The sequence below is a fragment of the Scyliorhinus torazame genome, chromosome 10 (genome assembly GCF_047496885.1).
Source record: "Scyliorhinus torazame isolate Kashiwa2021f chromosome 10, sScyTor2.1, whole genome shotgun sequence".
In the NCBI taxonomy this organism is placed as follows: Eukaryota; Metazoa; Chordata; class Chondrichthyes; order Carcharhiniformes; family Scyliorhinidae; genus Scyliorhinus; species Scyliorhinus torazame.
In genome coordinates this window covers 91329367-91338066 of record NC_092716.1, presented here as the reverse complement: position 1 = coordinate 91338066, position 8700 = coordinate 91329367, and positions in this window count along the sequence as shown.

The window sequence follows — 8700 nt, the reverse complement described above, 5'->3', positions numbered from 1 at the left end:
ACCCTCCTTCATCTTGTTTCACTCTCTTTAACCCTCCTTCATCTCGTTTCACTCTCTTTACCCTTCCTTCATCTTGTTTCACTTTCTTAACCCTCATTTATCTTGTTTCACTCTCTTTAACCCACATTCATCTTGTTTCTCTCTTTAACCTTCATTCGTACTGATTCACGCTCTTTAACCCTCATTCACCTTGTTTCCCTCTCTTTAACCCTCATTCGTCTTGTTTCACTCTCTTTAACCCTCATTCATCTTTTTTCACTTGCTTTAACCCTCCTTCATTTTGTTTAACTCTCTTTAACCCTCCTTCATCTTGTTTCACTTGCTTTAACCCTCCTTCATTGTTTTCCACTCTCTTTAACCCTCCTTCATCTCGTTTCACTCTCTTTACCCCTCCTTCAACTTGTTTCACTCTCTTTAACCCTCATTCATCTCGTTTCACTTGCTTTCACCCTCCTTCATCTCGTTTCACTCTCTTTAACACTCCTTCATCTCGTTTCACTCTCTTTAACCCTCATTCATCTTGTTTCACTCTCTTTAACTCTCATTCATCTTGTTTCATTCTCTTTAACCCTCATTCATCTTGTTCCACTCTCTTTCACCCTCATTCATCTTGTTTCACTCTCTTTAACCCTCATTCATCTTGTTTCACTCTCTTTAACCCTCCTTCATCTTGTTTCACTCTCTTTAACCCTCCTTCATCTAGTTTCACTCTCATTAACCATCCTTCATCTTGTTTCACTCTCTTTAACCCTCCTTCGTCTTGTTTCACTCTCTTTAACCCACCTTCATCTTGTTTCACTCTCTTTAACCCTCATTCATCTTGTTTCACTTGCTTTAACCCTCCTTCATCTTGTTTCACTCTCTTTAACCCTCCTTCATCTCGTTTCACTCTCTTTACCCTTCCTTCATCTTGTTTCACTCTCATTAACCCTCATTTATCTTGTTTCTCTCCTTAACCTTCATTCGTATTGATTCACGCTCTTTAACCCTCATTCACCTTGTTTCCCTCTCTTTAACCCTCATTCGTCTTGTTTCACTCTCATTAACCCTCATTCATCTTTTTTCACTTGCTTTAACCCTCCTTCATTTTGTTTCACTCTCTTTAACCCTCTTTAACCCTCCTTCATCTTGTTTCACTCTCTTTAACCCTCCTTCATCTTGTTTCACTCTCATTATCCCTCATTCATCTTGTTTCACTCTCTTTAACCCTCATTCATCATGTTTCACTCTCTGTAACCCTCATTCATCTTGTTTCACTCCGTTTAACACTCATTCATCTTGTTTCGCTCTCTTTAACCCTCCTTCATCTCGTTTCACTCTCTATAACCCTCCTTCATCTTGTTTCACTCTCTTTAACCCTCCTTCATCTAGTTTCATGCTCTTTAACCCTCCTTCATCTCGTTTCACTCTCTTTAACCCTCATTCATCTTGTTTCACTCTCTTTAACTCTCATTCATCTTGTTTCATTCTCTTTAACCCTCATTCATCTTGTTCCACTCTCTTTCACCCTCATTCATCTTGTTTCACTCTCTTTAACCCTCATTCATCTTGTTTCACTCTCTTTGACCCTCCTTCATCTTGTTTCACTCTCTTTAACCCTCCTTCATCTAGTTTCACTCTCATTAACCATCCTTCATCTTGTTTCACTCTCTTTAACCCTCCTTCGTCTTGTTTCACTCTCTTTAACCCACCTTCATCTTGTTTCACTCTCTTTAACCCTCATTCATCTTGTTTCACTTGCTTTAACCCTCCTTCATCTTGTTTCACTCTCTTTAACCCTCCTTCATCTCGTTTCACTCTCTTTACCCTTCCTTCATCTTGTTTCACTCTCATTAACCCTCATTTATCTTGTTTCTCTCCTTAACCTTCATTCGTATTGATTCACGCTCTTTAACCCTCATTCACCTTGTTTCCCTCTCTTTAACCCTCATTCGTCTTGTTTCACTCTCATTAACCCTCATTCATCTTTTTTCACTTGCTTTAACCCTCCTTCATTTTGTTTCACTCTCTTTAACCCTCTTTAACCCTCCTTCATCTTGTTTCACTCTCTTTAACCCTCCTTCATCTTGTTTCACTCTCATTATCCCTCATTCATCTTGTTTCACTCTCTTTAACCCTCATTCATCTTGTTTCACTCTCTTTAACCCTCCTTCATCTAGTTTCATGCTCTTTAACCCTCCTTCATCTCGTTTCACTCTCTTTAACCCTCATTCATCTTGTTTCACTCTCTTTAACCCTCCTTCATCTCGTTTCACTCTCTATAACCCTCATTCATCTTGTTTCACTCTCTTTAACCCTCCTTCATCTTGTTTCACTCTCTTTAACCCCACTTCATCTTGTTTCACTCTCTTTAACCCTCCTTCATCTTGTTTCACTCTCTTTAACCCTCATTCATCTTGTTTCACTCTCTTTATCCCTCATTCATCTTGTTTCATTCTCTTTAACCCTCATTCATCTTGTTCCACTCTCTTTAACCCTCATTCATCTTGTTTCACTCTCTTTAACGCTCCTTCATCTTGTTTCACTCTCTTTAACCCTCCTTCATCTTGTTTCACTCTCTTTAACCCTCCTTCATCTTGTTTAACTCTCTTTAACCCTCCTTCATCTTGTTTCACTCTCTTTAACCCTCCTTCGTCTTGTTTCACTCTCTTTAACCCGCCTTCATCTTGTTTCACTCTCTTTAAACCTCCTTCATCTCGTTTCACTCTCTTTAACCCTCATTCATCTTGTTTCACTCTCTTTAACCCTCCTTCATCTCGTTTCACACTCTTTACCCCTCCTTCATCTTGTTTCATTCTCATTAACCCTCCTTTATCTCATTTCACTCTCTTTATCCCTCCTTCACCTTGTTTCACTCTCTTTAACCCTCCTTCATCTTGTTTCACTCTCTTTAACCCTCCTTCATCTTGTTTCACTCCGTTTAACACTCATTCATCTCGTTTCACTCTCTTTAACCCTCCTTCATCTCGTTTCACTCTCTATAACCCTCCTTCATCTTGTTTCACTCTCTTTAACCCCACTTCATCTTGTTTCACTCTCTTTAACCCTCATTCATCTTGTTTCACTCTCTTTAACCCTCATTCATCTTGTTTCATTCTCTTTAACCCTCCTTCATCCTGTTTCACTCTCTTTAACCCTCATTCAACTTGTTTCACTCTCTTTAACCCTCCTTCATCTTGTTTCACTCTCTTTAACCCTCATTCATCTTGTTTCACTCTCTTTTACCCTCATTCATCTTGTTTCATTCTCTTTAACCCTCATTCATCTTGTTCCACTCTCTTTAACCCTCATTCATCTTGTTTCACTCTCTTTAACCCGCCTTCATCTTGTTTCACTCTCTTTAACCCTCATTCATCTTGTTTCCCTCTCTTTAACCCTCCTTCATCTTGTTTCACTCTCTTTAACCCTCCTTCATCTTGTTTCACTCTCTTTAACCCTCCTTCATCTAGTTTCACTCTCTTTCACCATCCTTCATCTTGTTTCACTCTCTTTAACCCTCATTCATCTTGTTTCACTCTCTTTAACCCTCCTTCATCTAGTTTCACGCTCTTTAACCCTCCTTCATCTCGTTTCACTCTCTTTAACCCTCATTCATCTTGTTTCACTCTCTTTAACCCTCCTTCATCTCGTTTCACTCTCTATAACCCTCATTCATCTTGTTTCACTCTCTTTAACCCTCCTTCATCTTGTTTCACTCTCTTTAACCCCACTTCATCTTGTTTCACTCTCTTTAACCCTCCTTTATCTTGTTTCACTCTCTTTAACCCTCATTCATCTTGTTTCACTCTCTTTATCCCTCATTCATCTTGTTTCATTCTCTTTAACCCTCATTCATCTTGTTCCACTCTCTTTAACCCTCATTCATCTTGTTTCACTCTCTTTAACCCGCCTTCATCTTGTTTCACTCTCTTTAACCCTCATTCATCTTGTTTCACTCTCTTTAACCCTCCTTCATCTTGTTTCACTCTCTTTAACCCTCCTTCATCTTGTTTCACTCTCTTTAACCCTCCTTCATCTTGTTTAACTCTCTTTAACCCTCCTTCATCTTGTTTCACTCTCTTTAACCCTCCTTCGTCTTGTTTCACTCTCTTTAACCCGCCTTCATCTTGTTTCACTCTCTTTAACCCTCCTTCATCTCGTTTCACTCTCTTTAACCCTCATTCATCTTGTTTCACTCTCTTTAACACTCCTTCATCTCGTTTCACACTCTTTACCCCTCCTTCATCTTGTTTCATTCTCATTAACCCTCCTTTATCTCATTTCACTCTCTTTATCCCTCCTTCATCTTGTTTCACTCTCTTTAACCCTCCTTCATCTTGTTTCACTCTCTTTAACCCGACTTCATCTTGTTTCACTCTCTTTAACCCTCCTTCATCTTGTTTCACTCTCTTTAACCCTCATTCATCTTGTTTCACTCTCTTTAACCCTCATTCATCTTGTTTCATTCTCTTTAACCCTCATTCATCTTGTTCCACTCTCTTTAACCCTCATTCATCTTGTTTCACTCTCTTTAACCCGCCTTCATCTTGTTTCACTCTCTTTAACCCTCATTCATCTTGTTTCACTCTCTTTAACCCTTCTTCATCTTGTTTCACTCTCTTTAACCCTCCTTCATCTTGTTTCACTCTCTTTAACCCTCCTTCATCTAGTTTCACTCTCTTTAACCATCCTTCATCTTGTTTCACTCTCTTTAACCCTCCTTCGTCTTGTTTCACTCTCTTTAACCCGCCTTCATCTTGTTTCACTCTCTTTAACCCTCATTCATCTTGTTTCACTTGCTTTAACCCTCCTTCATCTTGTTTCATTCTCTTTAACCCTCCTTCATCTCGTTTCACTCTCTTTACCCTTCCTTCATCTTGTTTCACTCTCTTAACCCTCATTTATCTTGTTTCACTCTCTTTAACCCACATTCATCTTGTTTCTCTCTTTAACCTTCATTCGTATTGATTCACGCTCTTTAACCCTCATTCACCTTGTTTCCCTCTCTTTAACCCTCATTCGTCTTGTTTCACTCTCTTTAACCCTCATTCATCTTTTTTCACTTGCTTTAACCCTCCTTCATTTTGTTTAACTCTCTTTAACCCTCTTTAACCCTCCTTCATCTTGTTTCACTTGCTTTAACCCTCCTTCATTGTTTTCCACTCTCTTTAACCCTCCTTCATCTTGTTTCACTCTCTTTACCCCTCCTTCATCTTGTTTCACTCTCTTTAACCCTCCTTCATCTAGTTTCACTCTCTTTAACCATCCTTCATCTTGTTTCACTCTCTTTAACCCTCCTTCATCTTGTTTCACTCTCTTTAACCCGCCTTCATCTTGTTTCACTCTCGTTAACCCTCATTCATCTTGTTTCACTTGCTTTAACCCTCCTTCATCTTGTTTCACTCTCTTTAACCCTCCTTCATCTCGTTTCACTCTCTTTACCCTTCCTTCATCTTGTTTCACTTTCTTAACCCTCATTTATCTTGTTTCCCTCTCTTTAACCCACATTCATCTTGTTTCTCTCTTTAACCTTCATTCGTATTGATTCACGCTCTTTAACCCTCATTCACCTTGTTTCCCTCTCTTTAACCCTCATTCGTCTTGTTTCACTCTCTTTAACCCTCATTCATCTTTTTTCACTTGCTTTAACCCTCCTTCATTTTGTTTAACTCTCTTTAACCCTCCTTCATCTTGTTTCACTTGCTTTAACCCTCCTTCATTGTTTTCCACTCTCTTTAACCCTCCTTCATCTCGTTTCACTCTCTTTCCCCCTCCTTCAACTTGTTTCACTCTCTTTAACCCTCATTCATCTTGTTTCACTTGCTTTCACCCTCCTTCATCTCGTTTCACTCTCTTTAACACTCCTTCATCTCGTTTCACTCTCTTTAACCCTCATTCATCTTGTTTCACTCTCTTTAACTCTCATTCATCTTGTTTCATTCTCTTTAACCCTCATTCATCTTGTTCCACTCTCTTTCACCCTCATTCATCTTGTTTCACTCTCTTTAACCCTCATTCATCTTGTTTCACTCTCTTTAACCCTCCTTCATCTTGTTTCACTCTCATTATCCCTCATTCATCTTGTTTCACTCTCTTTAACCCTCATTCATCATGTTTCACTCTCTGTAACCCTCATTCATCTTGTTTCACTCCGTTTAACACTCATTCATCTTGTTTCACTCTCTTTAACCCTCCTTCATCTCGTTTCACTCTCTATAACCCTCCTTCATCTTGTTTCACTCTCTTTAACCCCACTTCATCTTGTTTCACTCTCTTTAACCCTCATTCATCTTGTTTCACTCTCTTTAACCCTCATTCATCTTGTTTCATTCTCTTTAACCCTCCTTCATCCTGTTTCACTCTCTTTAACCCTCATTCAACTTGTTTCACTCTCTTTAACCCTCCTTCATCTTGTTTCACTCTCTTTAACCCTCATTCATCTTGTTTCACTCTCTTTTACCCTCATTCATCTTGTTTCATTCTCTTTAACCCTCATTCATCTTGTTCCACTCTCTTTAACCCTCATTCATCTTGTTTCACTCTCTTTAACCCGCCTTCATCTTGTTTCACTCTCTTTAACCCTCATTCATCTTGTTTCACTCTCGTTAACCCTCATTCATCTTGTTTCATTCTCTTTAACCCTCCTTCATCCTGTTTCACTCTCCTTAACCCTCATTCATCTTGTTTCACTCTCTTTAACCCTTTCATCTTGTTTCACTCTCTTTAACCCACATTCATCTTGTTTCTCTCTTTAACCTTCATTCGTATTGATTCACGCTCTTTAACCCTCCTTCATCTCGTTTCACTCTCTTTAACCCTCATTCATCTTGTTTCACTCTCTTTAACCCTCCTTCATCTCGTTTCACTCTCTATAACCCTCATTCATCTTGTTTCACTCTCTTTAACCCTCCTTCATCTTGTTTCACTCTCTTTAACCCCACTTAATCTTGTTTCACTCTCTTTAACCCTCCTTCATCTTGTTTCACTCTCTTTAACCCTCATTCATCTTGTTTCACTCTCTTTAACCCTCATTCATCTTGTTTCATTCTCTTTAACCCTCATTCATCTTGTTCCACTCTCTTTAACCCTCATTCATCTTGTTTCACTCTCTTTAACCCGCCTTCATCTTGTTTCACTCTCTTTAACCCTCATTCATCTTGTTTCACTCTCTTTAACCCTCCTTCATCTTGTTTCACTCTCTTTAACCCTCCTTCATCTTGTTTCACTCTCTTTAACCCTCCTTCATCTTGTTTAACTCTCTTTAACCCTCCTTCATCTTGTTTCACTCTCTTTAACCCTCATTCATCTTGTTTCACTCTCTTTAACCCGCCTTCATCTTGTTTCACTCTCTTTAACCCTCATTCATCTTGTTTCACTCTCTTTAACCCTCATTCATCTTGTTTCACTCTCTTTAACCCTCCTTCATCTTGTTTCACTCTCTTTAACCCTCATTCATCTTGTTTCACTTGCTTTAACCCTCCTTCATCTTGTTTCACTCTCTTTAACCCTCCTTCGTCTTGTTTCACTCTCTTTAACCCGCCTTCATCTTGTTTCACTCTCATTAACCCTCATTTATCTTGTTTCTCTCCTTAACCTTCATTCGTATTGATTCACGCTCTTTAACCCTCATTCACCTTGTTTCCTTCTCTTTAACCCTCATTCGTCTTGTTTCACTCTCTTTAACCCTCATTCATCTTTTTTCACTTGCTTTAACCCTCCATCATTTTGTTTCACTCTCTTTAACCCTCTTTAACCCTCCTTCATCTTGTTTCACTCTCTTTAACCCTCCTTCATCTTCTTTCACTCTCATTAACCCTCATTCATCTTGTTTCACTCTCTTTAACCCTCATTCATCATGTTTCACTCTCTGTAACCCTCATTCATCTTGTTTCACTCCGTTTAACACTCATTCATCTTGTTTCACTCTCCTTCACCCTCATTCATCTTGTTTCACTCTCTTTAACCCTTTCATCTCGTTTCACTCTCTTTAACCCTCATTCATCTTGTTTCACTCTCTTTAACCCTCCTTCATCGTGTTTCACTCTCTTTAACCCACATTCATCTTGTTTCCCTCTCTTTAACCCTCATTCATCTCGTTTCACACTCTTTACCCCTCCTTCATCTTGTTTCATTCTCATTAACCCTCCTTTATCTCGTTTCACTCTCTTTATCCCTCCTTCATCTTGTTTCACTCTCTTTAACCCTCCTTCATCTCGTTTCACTCTCTATAACCCTCCTTCATCTTGTTTCACTCTCTTTAACCCCACTTCATCTTGTTTCACTCTCTTTAACCCTCATTCATCTTGTTTCACTCTCTTTAACCCTCATTCATCTTGTTTCATTCTCTTTAACCCTCCTTCATCCTGTTTCACTCTCTTTAACCCTCATTCATCTTGTTTCATTCTCTTTAACCCTCCTTCATCCTGTTTCACTCTCTTTAACCCTCATTCAACTTGTTTCACTCTCTTTAACCCTCCTTCATCTAGTTTCACTCTCTTTCACCATCCTTCATCTTGTTTCACTCTCTTTAACCCTCATTCATCTTGTTTCACTCTCTTTAACCCTCCTTCATCTAGTTTCACGCTCTTTAACCCTCCTTCATCTCGTTTCACTCTCTTTAACCCTCATTCATCTTGTTTCACTCTCTTTAACCCTCCTTCATCTCGTTTCACACTCTTTACCCCTCCTTCATCTTGTTTCATTCTCATTAACCCTCCTTTA